At 43.3% G+C, this 16,624-nt stretch overlaps 1 long non-coding RNA gene across 1 annotated transcript; it reads left to right on the top strand.

Annotated features, from left to right (window-relative positions):
• The first annotated feature begins 444 nt into the window (after window positions 1–444).
• Window positions 445–10,954, top strand: LOC144509358 (uncharacterized). Its single transcript, XR_013500456.1, has 6 exons — window positions 445–1,437; window positions 1,525–1,551; window positions 1,910–1,954; window positions 5,112–5,210; window positions 5,897–6,534; window positions 8,534–10,954. It is a non-coding gene; the product is annotated as an uncharacterized LOC144509358 (long non-coding RNA).
• The last annotated feature ends 5,670 nt before the right edge of the window (window positions 10,955–16,624 follow it).

The raw sequence follows: 16,624 nt of genomic DNA, 5'->3' as shown, positions 1-16,624 counted from the left end.
CTGAGCGGCATGGACAAGTTGGACCAAAGGGCCTGTTTCCATGCTGTAAACCTCTATGACTCTAATTATATAGTGCCTTTCATGGCCTCAGGACATCTGGAAGTGCCTCACAGCGAATTAATACTTTCGAAGTGTAGTACTGTTACTGAGGAACGACAGTGAAGGGCAGAGACTGAGTCCAGCCTGGGACCCTCTTCACAGAGTTTGAAACTGGTAAAAGTGAGCAGCATCCAACATCTAATGCTGCGCACAATGTGGTAATCTATAAATTTCTATACATTGTTTTTCATATCAGAACATTGCAGTTTACTCATTTTACCCACATCTTAGTTAATTACAAAGCATTAAAATTAAGTGTATTCTTCCACATGCTCCTTCCTTCCCCAGACTTATGTCAGTTAATTTAAATGATGTCTCTTTCATCCACTCTTGCAAAATTGCTTCCCACGGATGTATTTTCCATCCCTCTCCCTTATTTACATGGTAGTATCATCAGAAGTCTTTGGATCAAGATGCACACCATTATGATCCTAGGCCAGACTTCCAGATTGTTGGTAAGATCTGGTTTGGAACCCAATAACATTTTGTTTAAATCACACAAAACATAAGATTTCAACACTTGCTCAGTGAAGAAAGCCACAGGATTTCAGGGGTATATCAATTTTTTTTGTATTGTGTGTGCAGCAGGTATTACAGATATAATAGATGTGAACAAGCAAATTCAATTTCTCTTTAGTTAGCATTAAATGGCATGTAATCAAAGGCTCTTGAGCACATGCTTCCTATTCGATTTTGGTGCAGTCCTAAGATATGTAATGACTTTCTGCAGACTAGTTCTTGAATAGGCAAAATTCGTAAGTTAAATCTATTTAAAAAGTTAGGGAATTTCAGTGCAATATATATACATTGATGTTCAAAGTTGTTAAAATTAGGTCACTATTGCGGTGTCATTGATATTCATGGCTGCATCCATTTGCACTTTCTGGACCTAAATAAGTCCTTGCTATTTAAATATAAAAATAGCAGCCCGTATATATTCTGTGGTCAAACTATGGTTGTTTGAAAATGGCTTTTCAACTCTCTTTAAAAGATCTGGTGAGCTTTTGATTAACTGTTTAAACATTGACATTTGTGTGAACTTTGTCTCAATTCCGTATTTTTGTTTCATGTATGTACCTAGGCTAAATGAGTGACAGTCAGCAGTTGACTAATCCTGGCCTCACCCAAACATCATTTGTCTCTTATATACCTTCAGGATGCTAAATAGATTAAAACACACTAATGCATTTATGATTTTCAACAGCTAACTAGCAGGGTTTTTAGATGTGAGATTTATTTAAAGTCTGTTTTCAAGGTATTGCTGTCGGAATCACTGTTAAACCTTGTAACAAAACACTAACACTCCTCTCTTTACTGTCCTAGGTCCAAAATCCTGAAGTAAGTATTGTTTTTATATTACTGGTTTCACATTTAATTAGTGAAAACTGACTTGTTTATTTCTAAACTGTCTGTTTTGCTTTGCAGGAACTAAGGAGATCAAGACGAACCAAGGTAGGTATTAGAGTACTTAAGAATCAACTCAGCTGAGTTTTACATTTGCACATGTATAGTCACAGAAAATGCAGATTCCTCAACGGTTTGGCTATATGTCTGGTGTGTCTAGTTCATTGTGGGGCTACTGTCCCCTGCTGAAGGCATTGAGGAAAATCAATGAATAATATGAACAGCGTTTAAAAAGAATAGAAAGAGTCTGTCAGATGTGGAAACATTCAGCATACTGCTTAATCCATGGAGCTGATAACTGACATGAATTGGTAGTCTCCAAGTGGTTTGCACCTACGTGTTTTAATCAATTATTGATTGATTGAAGGTTGTCACTTAGTCTCTTTCTCACTTTGTTTCACAACAGCGTAGTGTCGTACCTGAGACTCCAACCAAGAAGGCACCAGTCAAGGTAAGCCTTTCACCGCATTCTGGAAACCTGACAAATGCTCAATTTCAATTAAGTCTCTGCCCTAGATAACTTTAGCTGGATAGCCAGGAATTGATGATTAGGATGGACCTCAATTTGAATGTGAACTGTTTAAATTAGTCAATGTAATTTGGAGTTCTATAATTGCCTTCAAAATTCCTGGAAGGTGAGGGGTGGGAATCAGTCAGATTTCCTGATCCTGGTTATGATCCAGTGGATCCCACTCAAGGTTGAGTAAGGCGAAGATTGGGCTTCACTGTTTTGCTAGCAATGCTGTATTTTAATAGCCCCTCACTTCTTGCTCTGAAGAGGTGGTTTGCAGGACAGTGTCCATGAGGTATGGGCTGTATATTTTCTTACACTGTTGAGTAGCCTTATAAATAATGGAAAGGCTAGTAGCCACTTATTGGAAAGTGCCCAGTTCTGTGCACAGTGTGAATATGGCTGGTCTAGTTAAGCTTCTAGGTATCAATAACCCGAGACAGTGGAGTGGTGATATTCAAAGTCTAGGTGAGGCAGTTGGCTGATATCTTACTGATGATCATTTCTTGCCATCTGTGATGTGAATATTATCTGTGGACTCAAACCCAGATATTACCAGGTGCTGCTGCAGGCTGGCTTGGATTTTGTCAGAGCTGAATATTTTATAATTGTCAGAAAATGGCTGCACTCTTTATCTTGTGTTGGAGAGCAGACCATCTGGTCGATGCCATTTGCTTTGGGAAGTGCAGAGTTATTTTGGACGGCAATGGTTTGTCTCCATCAACCACTGCTATTTTAATTTGTGTTAGATATTACACCAACCATTGGAGAGTAAACCTTTTTATCCTTTTGGCCTCTGTTTAGCTTGTGGTGTTCCCTTGCCTCAATGTTGACAGCAGTTACTGTCTCCTGTGACATTCAGCTCTTGCATCCCTGTCTGGAACAAGGAGTCATGATGTGGAGATGCCAGCGTTGGACTGGGGTAAACACAGTAACAGTTTTAACAACACCAGGTTAAAGTCCAACAGGTTTATTTGGTAGCAAATACCATTAGCTTTCGGAGTGCTGCTCCTTCGTCAGATGGAGTGGAAACCTGCTCTCAAACAGGGCACAGAGACACAAAATCAAGTTACAGAATACTGATTAGAATGCAAATCTCTACAGCCAACCAGTTCTTAAAGATACAGACAATGTGAGTGGAGGAGGGAGCATTAAGCAGAGTTTAAAGAGATGTGTATTGTCTCCAGACAGGACAGGAGGCAAGCTGTGGGGGTTACTGATAGTGTGACATAAAGCCAACATCTCGGTTTAGGCCGTCCTCATGTGTGCGGAACTTGGCTATCAGTTTTTGCTCAGCGACTTTGCGCTGTTGTGTGTCGTGAAGGCCGCCTTGGAGAACGCTTACCCGAAGATCGGAAGCCGAATGCCCACACTTCAGTGGTCACGGTTACATTATGTCACACTATCAGTAACCCCCACAGCTTGCCTCCTGTCCTGTCTGGAGACAATACACATCTCTTTAAACTGTGCTTAATGCTCCCTCCTCCACTCACATTGTCTGTATCTTTAAGAACTGGTTGGCTGTAGAGATTTGCATTCTAATCAGTATTCTGTAACTTGATTTTGTGTCTCTGTGCCCTGTTTGAGAGTAGGTTTCCACTCCATCTGACGAAGGAGCAGCGCTCCGAAAGCTAATGGTATTTGCTACCAAATAAACCTGTTGGACTTTAACCTGGTGTTGTTAAAGCTGTTACTGTGGAACAAGGAGGTCATGAGATCTGGAACCAAGTTGGTTCAGGCAGAACCCAAACTGAACATCAATGAACAGGTTATCAGTAAGCAGGTGATTGCATGAATGATTACTCCTTCCATTGCTTTACTGGGCAGTAATTAGCCAAATTAGATGCTCATTGTAAGTGAGCCACCACTGAACTGGAATAACCTGCCCAGGGGAAGCACTAACACCAGACCAAGATGCTGCTGCAATCCACAGTCATCACTATGCTGTTTCCTCATGGGACATGGGCACAGGAAGGGACCAGGCCCTTTGATTCTGCTCTACCACGTAGTTATACCATGTCTGATCTGTATCATAATTCCATTTTACCACTGTTGGTTTGGTAATCCTTAATCACAGAATATTACTGTACAGGAGGAGACCATTTGGTCCATCCATCAAGTTTGTGTCAGTTCTTTCACAAAGCAATCCAGTTATTCCCATAATGCTGCAATTTGTCCTCCGAGTAATTATCCAATTCCCTTTAGAAGGCTGTTATTCAATATATATCCACAACTGTGTCAGGCAGTGCGTTCCAAATCCTAACCACTTGCTGTGTAAAATCACTTTTCCTCATGACTCCTCTGGTTATTCTGCCAATCACCTGAAATATGTACACTTGAGATATTAACCCTTCAGACTTTGGAAAGAGTTTCTCTTTATTTGCTCTGTTTAAACCCTTCATGATTTTTAACACTATCAAATCACCTCTTAGCCGCCTGGGTTCTAAGTAGAATTAGTCTTGCTTCTCCCATGTACCTAACTATTCTAGTGAACTACTAACTAGAATAGTTATGTACTGGAACTATTCTAGTGATTTTTTTTTCTGTACCATCTTCAAATCCTTCATGTCCTTTCAAAAGTGTGGTGGCCAGAAATGGCCGTACTACTCCAGCTGGGCAAATGTAGAGATTTGTATTAGTTCAGCTAATCTCGCTTATCTATTCTAGCCTCTCTTTATAACGTTCAGAATTGAATGTGCTTTATGAACTGCTTTGTTAACCTGTTCTGACATCCACAAAGATTTGTGCACAACCCCCCCCCATATAAGTTAGCTCAGGGACCAGCAGAAGCTCAGGAAGATGCATTAGAAAAGCAGCTTCATAGAAAATAGTGCAACTTTGTGGAATAACTGATCTTGAACAACTGTGGAATAAAAATGTGAATTACAAAAGGAGCAACTCAATCCTTCGGCGGCAGTCCAAGTGATGAATGATGGCCTGGTGTTTTGGGAGTTGGAGGGGGGTTGGGAAATCTGGGTGAAACTGCAAGCGAAAGTTCTGGAATCAAACAGCCACCACACACACACACAAGAGCTTAATAGATATAGGTTAAATGTCATTATTTTGTTTTGGATGGTAATGTTTTTTTCTCTCCTAGAAAGCCAAGAAAACAAAACCAAAGGTCGCCAAAGGGAAAGCGAGTGATTCGAGCCAGGAGCCTAATGCTACCCCTGCCCAAAATGGGGAAAATAAAGAGGTAAAACCCTGCATACACTGTGTCTCTGTCAGTGGTCATTGGAACCGCATACAGGATTCTGGCTGAAGCATGTTCCTGAACCAAGACCTTGCTTTGGGCAAAATTTACAATTTGTCGAATGCTGCTTTTAGGATCTTGTTTAATTTCAGCTGCATCAACCAGCTTCTCTGCTGATGCAGTTGTCAACTTGTGAATATTTGCAACAGTATGTAATGGTGCCCAGTTAGCTAATACACAGATGAAGACTCCGTCTTGTATGCTAAAACTGTGTTGAAAACACAGTCTTGTTGAGTTTCTTCAAGTTTCATCAATGAGTAGTTGAGTTTACAGAGCAGAATGTCCTGAATTTGATTCCTGATCTCTTGCTGGGTCCAGATTCTACATTCTGCCTCATTCCCTTGAATTCAGAAGCTGTAAACCAACCAGTTGTGGTTGAGTGACTCCTCCTGGAGGATTGAGCTATGGTGGTGATAATGCCACTTGCTATGTGGGCAAGTTAGCAGGGCACCAACACCCATGTAGTTACACTACAGCAGGGTCTAAGAGAGCTATGGCTTGGTGGAATCAACCTTCCTCTTCCTGCACCCATAATCACACCACATAGTGCCCTCACAGCTAGGTCATCAGAATACATTTTGTAATAAGTAGTTGAAAACTAATCAAAATGGTTTCCTTTTCCTTTGCAGGCATGAGAAAATACTGATGGGCAAAAGTCTTGACCAAGTCTGGAGAGTTTGCCAATCTCCTGTCACTTGTACAATTGAAAGGAATATTTTTATCAATTTTTATAAACGCAACATTTTTGTAGATTGAGTGGGCAGATGTTGCGGATTCTTGCAGTGTGTTTTTATTTTCTGGAGACTTTGTACACTGACATGCATGTTGAAACTGCTTGAGATTAAACTTTTTTTTGCTCCCTCCCTACACCCCTAAATTTGACCATTTTCTATTTGTGCTGTCAGTTGAAGCTTTATTTGTAATGTTGGTAGCTTTTGGTGGCATTTTTTTGCTCTCCATGTGAAATCATAATTCTTGCTTGACAATTGGACAACATGAAAATGTGATTTTTTAAAAAAAGAAATTACTGTTTTAAAGTGAAAATATTCTCTGGAATGTGTTTTGACTCGGTTTACTAAATTCGAACCTATTTTGCTGAGTATCATGGAGTTTTAAATTTGCTACTTCAATAAAGTTGGATATTGTTCTGCTTAGGAATGAAGTTGTCTGTTTCTCTTTATACCTGGGTCCACTGGCAGTAGTCATTCTTGATGCCTCACCCTACAGAGACTCTGGATGGTCAACAGGAAAAAGGTCACATGATGGGGTAATATCTCACTGTCACATGCAAAATTTCTTGTGGTTTCAATTCGTCATGGCATCCTATGAATCTATCCCTACAGTGCCAAAGAGGCCATTTGGCCCATTGAGCCTGCACCAACTCTTGACAGAGTATCTTACCCAGGCTCTCTACCCTACCCTATCCCTGTAACGTCAAACATTTCCCGTGACTAATCCATCTATCCTACACATCTTTGGACTGGGAGGAAACCCATGCAGACACAGGACAAAGATGTAAATTCCAGTTACCTCAGTCAGTAATTGAACTCCGGTCCCTGCAGCTGTGACTGTGCAGTGAGTTACAATTTCTTAAGTTATGTTCCTCCCCTCACGTGGAACCAGTAACAGTAATCGGGGTCTCAAGAATCACTTTTATTCACACAAGGGTCAAGCACCCTCAAGAGCTGTGAATTTGAGAATGAACAAATAGCTATGGGAGAGACTAGAATGTACAATAATCCCTGATGAGACAGAATGATGAACATGGTACAATTTCCATTTAATTCCCACTTGTTTTCCTCCTGTTTAAATGCTAATTTTTCAGTTCTGATTGACATTTACATGTGCAATTTAAATTTTGGTTCTAGAGATGTTTTAATGTCCCAAGTTTCCTAGTTTTAAAGAAGTATTAGAACATAGAACAGTACAGCACAGAACAGGCCCTTCAGCCCACGATGCTGTGCCGAGCTTTATCTGAAACCAAGATCAAGCTATCCCACTCCCTATCATCCTGGTGTGCTCCATGTGCCTATCCAATAACCGCTTAAATGTTCCTAAAGTGTCTGACTCCACTATCACTGCAGGCAGTCCATTCCACACCCCAACCACTCTCTGCGTAAAGAACCTACCTCTGATATCCTTCCTATATCTCCCACCACGAACCCTATAGTTATGCCCCCTTGTAATAGCTCCATCCACCCGAGCATATTCTATCAGTTTTCGTTTCCTTCCCGTCTCCATCCTGCGGAGTTCATTGTAACGGAGCTGATGGGTTATTGAAGTAGCCTGAACTAAAAATTTTTTTTGCTCTTGCCACTTTTTTGATAACCCAGACAATATTTACATTTTTTTGCACCATTTAACCCAGTGAAAATATTAAGTGCGGCAAAGGAGTCACACAGGGATGCCCGGCATGGTGCGGGAGTGTCACACAGGGATGCCCGGCATGGTGCGGGAGTGTCACACAGACCTCCAACTTCTGACTTGTCCTACTTATGGTTCATGTCTTCCAGCTGCTTTCTGTTAACCCTTTCCTCCTCAACAATTCCCTCTGGGGCCGGAGAGTGGCGACTCTGCGAGCTATGTATGGTATGATTTGTATGGATATCACGCAGAATACCTTTCAATGTATTTCGTTACATGTGACAACAATAAATCAAAATAAAATTTCTACATGCTCCCAGTGCTGAGAGTTCTCGATTTAGGCACTGTTTACTCCCAGTAAAACGCCAGATGGCGCCAGAACTATATTTTCAGAGACCCTCCCTTCAGCAGTGAGACGGAAAATAAATCAACTTCGGTCAATTTTATCGGTGGAAATGCCCACCTTGGCAGAGAACAGCAACAGCGCGGTAACCTGGACACATTGACACCTCGTGATAAAGTAACATTCTGAGACATTCATATTCACAAGACAAATAAAGAGAAAACGGAGATTCGCATTGCTTAATCAAAACTGAAAAAAAAAGATTCAGAAGACGGAGAATTACGTGGGAATTGTACCATGTCCCCCATTCCGCCCCGTCAGGGGTTACTCTTCTCTCCCGTGGCTAATTATTCATTCTCTTTGCTTCCCCTCAGTGAGTGCTCCTTGAGGCCCTGGTTACTATTATTGGTTCTTGGTGAGGGGAGGGATATGACTTCCTGACACAATTGTAAGAATTGAAATCACAAGATATTTTGAAGTGAATTTCAATCACGTTCTGTGGTTTGGCACCAACAACTAAATTCCAACTGTTTTATATTTTAATTTTTTTTTACATCAGCAGAGAGTGAAATAGTTTCCTTGATCTGAGATTGGAATTCAGCCCCATGTTTGAGCTCTTGATCAACCAGGCACAGGCAACGGGGATGATTCCTGCTGTTTCACATCTGAATTTGCAGCTCCAGGCGTTGGAATTAATGAAGAGGTTTGGGCAGCGACCAATCTGAAAGGAACATTTGTTTTTACTTTTTTTTAAAATGTAGCATTTATCGTGGGAGTTGGCCCCAATGAAATGCGGGCGTCCAAAAAGACAAAACTTGGAGGCGAGTTTGTGAAACATAAATTTGTAAAAACAAAATGCTGGAAAGTACTCAGCCTAGGCCAGGCTGTGTGAGGGAGAGAGGTGGCGTTAACGTTTCAGGTCTGTAACCTTCCATCAGAATGCTACTTTATCATGAGCTATCCAGGTTACCGGGCTGTTGCTATTCAGTGACCAGAAGTGAAATATAATCAGTCCCTGTTTCTGGGACATGTGGATCATTACGGCCCGAGACTGTTGAAGTGAGTAAATAAATTCCTGGGTGACACGAAATCAGACCGACCACTAGCTCCTGGGGATAGTCTGTGTCGAGTCGTCAAACGATACAAATTAAATACAAACTAATGCGTCTGAGCAGCGCCCCGGGTGTCGCGCAGTGGGCAGGACTGGGACAGTGCTCGCTGTGGGTGTGGATTTAATGCCTCGTGTGTGCCCGGTCGGGACGGGGTCCTGGCCCTGGTGCTGTTCGATACTTCATCGCCTCGCCCTGTAAGTTTCTGCGCCTTTTCTTTCCTTTTCGCGCTGTTGTGTCACTGCGCAAAGTTAGGAGTACTATTCCCGACACACAAATCCCGCCTGGGAATCTGGGAGCGATTCAGGACTCTGGTTAACAGGCAAATAAGAAAAAAAATCAAACGAAACGAAAACTTCAGCAATTAACTTTCAACCTGTAATAAGCATTGTGTATTGTGCAGGTGTGACTGTATATTGCGATGTAAATTAATATACATGAGTTATGTAACGTGCACTTTATAAAGATAAAATAAAAATAAACTCCTAAACGTTAGATTTTTAAGTGGCGAAACATGTCTAAACAAAGTGGGACGATCTTGCATTTATATATCGCCTAATCAGCCTCAAGAGTATTACACACGGCTTCACGGCCAATGAGTTATTGAACCAAATGGTTCCAGTAACAACGAAGTCCTTACCCCGGCTCTATCCTCTGGGGTAGACACGGCCTGGCGGTGGAAGAGTTAAGAACTCTTTTTCTGCTCTGAATTACTTTTAGTTCCGTGTCAGATTTGGTTCTGGTTGCATAGGATCGCGTCCGATTGACATTCGATGATTAAACCCGAGATTAATGGCCCAGGACGGAGAGGAGAGAATTCAAACTGTGATTAACAGCTTCATAAGCCCAACACTGGAACGGCAACTTGTAATTCTCCCACTAATAAAGCAACAGCTTGCATTTATATAGCGCCTTTAATATAGTTTTTTAAATTTAAGTTTTACTGTCACAAGTAGGCTTACCGCAATGAAGTTACTGTGAAAATCCACTAGTCTCCACACTCCAGCGCCTGTTCCGGTACACTGAGGAAGAATTTAACATGTCCAATGCACCTAACCAGCACATCTTTCAGACTGGGAGGAAACTGGAGCACCGGAGGAAACCTACGCAGACACGGGGAGGATGTGCAAACTCCACATAGACAGTGACCCAAGCCGGGAATCGAACCCAGGTTCTGGCACTGTGAAGCAGCCGTGCTAACCACTGTGCCACCCAAAAAAGGGTCCTAAGATGCTTAACTAACATCAAAATCAAGTAGATTAATGGCAGGACAAAAATGAGATATTAAGATGGTGAATCAGGCTAATTGAACTTTGTTTAAGGAGAGGGGAAAAAGAGAGGGTGTTAGGGAGGTTATTTTCTGGATTTGGATCTAGGCAGCCATTGGTGGAGAGAAGAAAGTTGAGGATATGCAAGAGGTGAAGATGTTCAGCGGTCACGGGCATTCAGCCTCTGATCTTCGGGTAAGCATTCTCCAAGGCGGCCTTCACAACACACGACAGCGCAGAATCGCTGAGCAGAGACTGATAGCCAAGTTCCGCACACATGAGGATGGCCTCAACCAGAATCTTGGGTTCATGTCACACTATCTATAACCCCCACGACTTGCCTGGGCTTGCAAAATCTCACTAACTGTCCTGGCTGGAGACAATACACATCTCTTTAACCTGTGCTTGACCCTCTCTCCACTCACATTGTCTGTACCTTTAAGACTTGATTACCTGTAAAGACTCGCATTCCAACCATTATTTTGTAAATTGAGTTTGTGTCTTTATATGCCCTGTTTGTGAACAGAACTCCCACTTACCTGATGAAGGGGCAGCGCTCCGAAAGCTTGTGGCTTGTGCTACCAAATAAACCTGTTGGACTTTAACCTGGTGTTGTGAGACTTCTTACTGTGATATACAAGAGGCCAGAGTCAAAGAAAGAGATTTCAGGAAGAGTGGCAGGGCTGGAGCAGGTTATGGTGATAGGGAGTATTGCAGGAGAGGTGGGTGGGGCTGGAGGACGGGCCACTTCCCTCTGTGGGGTGATCAGTGCGGGATACTCAGTCCTTGCCAGCAGAGGGACCTCAGCAGGAGGATGTGAGGCAGGGGGATACTTAGAACAGGAGCTGAAGTCTTGAAGAAGTTGGGGATGGAGCCTAAGCCCTGAGTGCGAGTTGGAGGAGAAGGATGCACGAGAGACCCTGTGAAGAGAGGGAAAGAACAGGACTGCAGCCAGGAACTGAGGCGGCAGGACAAGCATGGTGAGTCACTACATTAAGGAGCCAAGGCCCCAAATGGGACAGAAAGCTGGAGCATCAGCAGTGAATATTCAGTGTAAATTGTTTCACTGAGTTAAACTTTCCCTTGAAGCTTTATACAGTTTTGATGCTGGTGGAATAAAATAACCTTGTTTTTTTAATTCATGCAGTCCATATGCTTAAATCCCGCATTTTATCTTGGTGTCAGCAGTAGGATTCCACACCACACGCATTAGTTCACAGTGGACAAGATGGAATGGAGCATGGCTGAGATGGTGCAGATGGCAAAAGAGCTGAAACTAGTGTTGTCCATAAGGGAGGCCAAAGCTGCTCCACCACTGTTGGAGGCTTGGGCATCAGCAGAGGAAACTGAACCTTCTGGCCAAAACCAGGCAGAGACTCCCTAGATGCATTCTCTTGACTCTGCGAAGGAAGAACACAATACCCCTGTCAATGGGTAGGAAGCGGTACAGATTGGGGAAAGACTAGAACCACCCAAGGAGCCAGCGGTCAAAGACTGGATCAAGGATGTGCAGTTGCTCGAGGCATCCAACAGGCTTGATGAGAGTGAGCAGGCAGCGTTTGTGATGGAACATCTGTGTGGGAAAGTCCAACAGGAAATACTGGGAAGAGGTACAAGCATTCAAAGAAGTACGTAGCAAATCTTTGAGGTCCACAAGTGGATTTTTGGGGACAGTAGCAATCCGCCGCAGCTGCTGCAGATGCATTATGTATACAGGCAAGTTGAGAGAGAGGACTTGGTCTCCATATCCTTGGTGCTGGTGAGGTTGTTTGACCACATTGCCGTCCTTTTTGCATCCCACAAATCGACCAGGGAGGCCCAGTTGAAGCCAGCCAAGCTGAAGTATGAGGGTTGCAACTAGCCAGATAAATTTCAAGTAGCTTAATAGTGAGAAACTGCCATTATTCTCCTTTGTGACGCGCAGGACCACATTATCAGGATCTTGAGGAAAAATGGGATTAAGACCAGGAATGAGGCCAGCATCAGAGAGGTGACTGTTGGTTCAGATGGGATGTAGACCTTAGGCTGAGGAGGCAAGCGAAAGATATTGCTGCACAACAAGGCAAATTCAGTCCTTCCTATCCTATTTCCACAGCAAGCTTTATGGTCAATCCCACCCAAGGGATCATCCAAAGAGTTGCTGGAATTATAATGGGGCTGGACACATCAAATGAGATTGCGCTCAACAACCACATCTGCCATGGATGTCAGGCATGGAAATCCCATGCAATGAAATGGCTGTTTCCCAGCAAACATTAAACTACTTGATCCGTCCACTGAGAGCAGACATTAAACTACTTGCCCCTTGATGACAGGGGACTGGCTAGGGTAAATGTGTGAGGTTATGGGGATAGGGTCTGGGTGGGATTGTGATCGGTGCAGACCCAATGGGCCGAATGGCCTCCTTCTGCACTGTAGGATTCTATGGTTCTATGAGAAAAGAGTCTTTGGAACTGTGATCACTTATGCCAGTCAAGCCCAATGCGATGAATTTGCGGAATTATTTCAGGCTGGAGATCGAGTTGCTAGCTTTGAGGTGGGCTATTTCCTAGACGTTCAGAGATATTCTGTTACAAAGTTTGAAGTATCTACAGACAGCAACCCGCTTAGCTACTTTCAAATCGCTGCCAAGCTTGGAGCAACAGAAACCCATTGGCCCACCAGACTTTCTCAGTTCCAATTCCAAATCAAGCACAGGTCAGGCAAAAGTAATACAACTGCTGATGCCCTTGGTCAGAAAACTGACCACTGGAGTGACCCACCCCTGCCTGGTTAGAGGAGGTTGTGGCTGACGCTGTGCCTGTTCGTTAAACCAAAGGCCACCTTCTGACCCTGACTCCTCATGACGTTTGGACTAGGATTCAGCAGCGTGCCACCGATGTACTACTAAGTGAGATCCAAACCAGGCCCAACCACATGTGGCTTTTTGCCATCCATCTCAAAAGAGGATTACGGGCAGCTTCAGCTGGTCAATGCAGACCTCAGTCAGCACTATTGGATACCCCAACCCAGCACCATCTGATGAGGGAAGCCAAACAGGCATGGAAACCATTGAGATGCTGGACGAGGATCAAGGAAGAGGATGGAGTTCTCTCCTAATTGGTTCATGACAACCGAAGCCTGGCAGTCAACTGGTGGTGGCGGTTCATGACTAGGTGGGACACATGGCATCAGAAAAGGGAAAGACAACTGTGTCTCTACCAGCTCCCCGACAACAGAGGCCTTCGGCCTGGGAGGATATTGGGTAGGGGGATCCAGTCAGCATGGGTCTTCTCACAGGAGCGGAAGTCCTGAAGAAGCTGAGGGCTGAGCCTCAGCTGAAGCATGGATTGAAGAAAGGTGGAGCCTGAGCTCAGAGTACAGGCTGGATGAGAAGGAGGCATTAGAGCGCTTATGAAAAGGGAGAAAGCAAGAGCTGGGCAGCAGAACAAGCCTGGTGAGTCACTGTGAATTGGAGCCAAGCCCAATAGAAGGGAGATCTGGAGCATCAGTGGTGAATATTCTTTGTAAGTACTTCAGCCCGTGACATAATCCTTGAAAGTATTTAAGCACAATGAGACTTTGACATTTGGGAGGTGTTGATGCACTCGGACTCATATTGGTCAATATCCAAGGGGCTGGTGGGTGAATGGGACCAGGTTGCAGCAGAATTTTGGTCTTGTCAAAGTGTATGGACGGGATAATATAGGAGGCCAGCCAGGAAAACATTGGAATAATCAAGCCTGGAGCTAACAATAGCATGAATAAGGGGTTCAGTAGTCGATGGGCTGAGGCTGGAGTAGAGATGGGTGATATACCAGGGGTGCAAGTAGACAAGTTTGCAAACAGTCTAGTTCAGTCTCTGATGGAAAGCCAGTTGAGGGCTAGACTGGTGAGGAATGAGTATGGTGAGCCTAATAGCGGTGACATGGTATTTGAGGGTTGACACAGACACAATGTCCAAATGCCAATTCCCTGTTTGCGTTGCTGTTTTGACAATTGAATAACATAGAAACTATTTATTTCAGATTTTTTTCTTATCAATTCCTTGTCAAAACATCTGACAGCATATCAAGAACGATGAATTGTTTGAGATGCAGTCACCTGTTATGCCTTGGACACAGCTGTCATTTTGTACACAATGTTCGTCTCACTGGCGCCTGTGGGACAGTCAGTTAATCTATTTGTTTGATGGCTTTGGTTGAGAGAAGAATGCTGTACCAGACACCAGGAGGTCTCCCTACTCATGGGATCTTTTACCTCACCTGGATAAGCAGATTGGGGGCTGACGAAGGATTTGTGGTGATATATACAGGGCCTAGTTTTAAGGCTGATAAAATTGGATATCCTAAATTAAAGAATTGGGCATTTTGAAATCAAACACAGTCAAACTGCAGGCAGGCCAATTGTACAATACACAAATGTGTCTGGGCCTGACCCATCAACCACCCATCAAAGGTCGTTACACTCTACTTGAGACTTAGCAGGAGATCATGGCACCTCATTGAAATGCATCGGTCTATTGTTAGAAGCCCAGATCGGGCCAGACTTTCTGTCACCAAGAGATCCTGTAGAAACCTTACCTGATAACAAGTTTAACAACATGGAGATGGACACCTGGGGGGCGGACCCTGGTGTCCTGTCAGGCAGACATCAAGAAACCCACTGGGTATTGGAACCCCCTCCTGGGACCTCATTGGCCAGAAGCCAGAGAAGTTTCTGGAAAGGCAAGCAGGCTGGGGATAAAGGGACACACTCAGAGGCACAAGGAGCGAAGACTCGACAGGGGAGACAGCCGTGTCCATTCGGAAGACTGACCAGAGAAGGAAGGAAGGAAGAAGCGGCCATCGAGACTCACCTTCGTGACGACAGACCAGAGGGGACTCAGAGAATCGGGCCTGCAGTTTAACCAAGCCATCTTTACGGGTAGTATACTTGAATCTGCTGGGGTATCCTCTTGTTTTATGTGGGTAATTTAAGGGTTAATAGTGTTATTTAATAAACTTGTTGAATCTTTACTTGTGTTTGTCCTTTGTCCACCTTGCAAATAAGGGCACCGGGGTAAAACCTTGGAGTAAGTAAACTGGTTGAAAGTATCTGAGAATTAACAGGTACTACAGATTCCATACTTCTATACTCTTGGATCACAAAATAATAATGGATGGGGAGGCTATTTGGCCCATCTTAATTCACTCATCCAGAGAAATCCCAACTTCCATCCCCTTCTGTTTCTTCAAAGGTTCCAGGAGTTTGACCCTCCTTTTTAGGGGATGTCATTTCTTTAAAAAGGGCAGCTGAAAGAGACTTTCGGGATTAGGAACATAAATCTTCAGAACTGGGAGAACAATTAAAGCTGTTAAAATGCAATATTGAATTCTGGACTTTATAAATAGAGACAAGAAGTATAAAAGAATAGGGGCAACTTTGAATCTGTATTGATCAGGCTGCTGCAGGAATATTGTCTAGTTTTGGAAGCCTTGTTAAGAAAGGATGTCAGTGCCATGGAGAATGTGCGGAAGCAATTCACTAAAATGATCCCAGGAATGAGGAGATATATTTGGGTTCTTTTCATTTGGGGCAGAGAAGGTTGAAAAAGAACTTGCATTTGTATAGCACCTTTCCCAAGGTGTTTCATGGGGCACTTGCACAACCGGTGTTATGATGTGGGAATTTATGCCGAGACTCCAGATGTTTGATCAAATTTTGACTTATTTTTGAGAAGCTAAATTAGAAACCATGATTTCCAACGGCGAGTGAGTCGATAATTAGGTGACAGCTTGAAATGATCATGTAAATGAAGTGGTCTGAGAAATGTATTTATGTAGCAGTTTATTGGAACCTGGAATATCTGATTGGTGGTAGACCTAGGGGTTTTAAAAGTTTAGAACAAGGGGGTCACTATTTAAAAAGAGGTTGTCCATTTAAAATGGAGATGAGGTAAAATGTTTTAATTCAGAGGGTCTTTGGAATGCTCTTCCTGAATAGGGTGTGGAAGCAGGGTCTTTGAATATTTTTAAGGCAGGGGTGGATAGTTTCTTGATAAGCAAAGGGGTGAAAAGTTACCGGGGTAGATGGAGTGTAGATTTGAGGTTACTATCAAATCCGCCATCATCTTATTAAATAGCAGAGCAGGCTCGAGGGGATGAATGCTCCTTGTTCCTATGTGGTAGGAACAAAATTTGTAATCACTGCTGAAAGTGGGTAAATATTTTGAAAAATACATTTTAGAGATATCTGGGAAAAGGGCGGAGGATTTATACTAATGGGATAACTCTAAGGGCTGGTACAACTGTG

This window comes from Mustelus asterias, chromosome 21 (assembly GCF_964213995.1).
Source record: "Mustelus asterias chromosome 21, sMusAst1.hap1.1, whole genome shotgun sequence".
Classification (NCBI taxonomy): Eukaryota; Metazoa; Chordata; class Chondrichthyes; order Carcharhiniformes; family Triakidae; genus Mustelus; species Mustelus asterias.
Note: the sequence above shows the minus strand (reverse complement) of the source record. Positions and strands in the feature narration are given on the sequence as shown.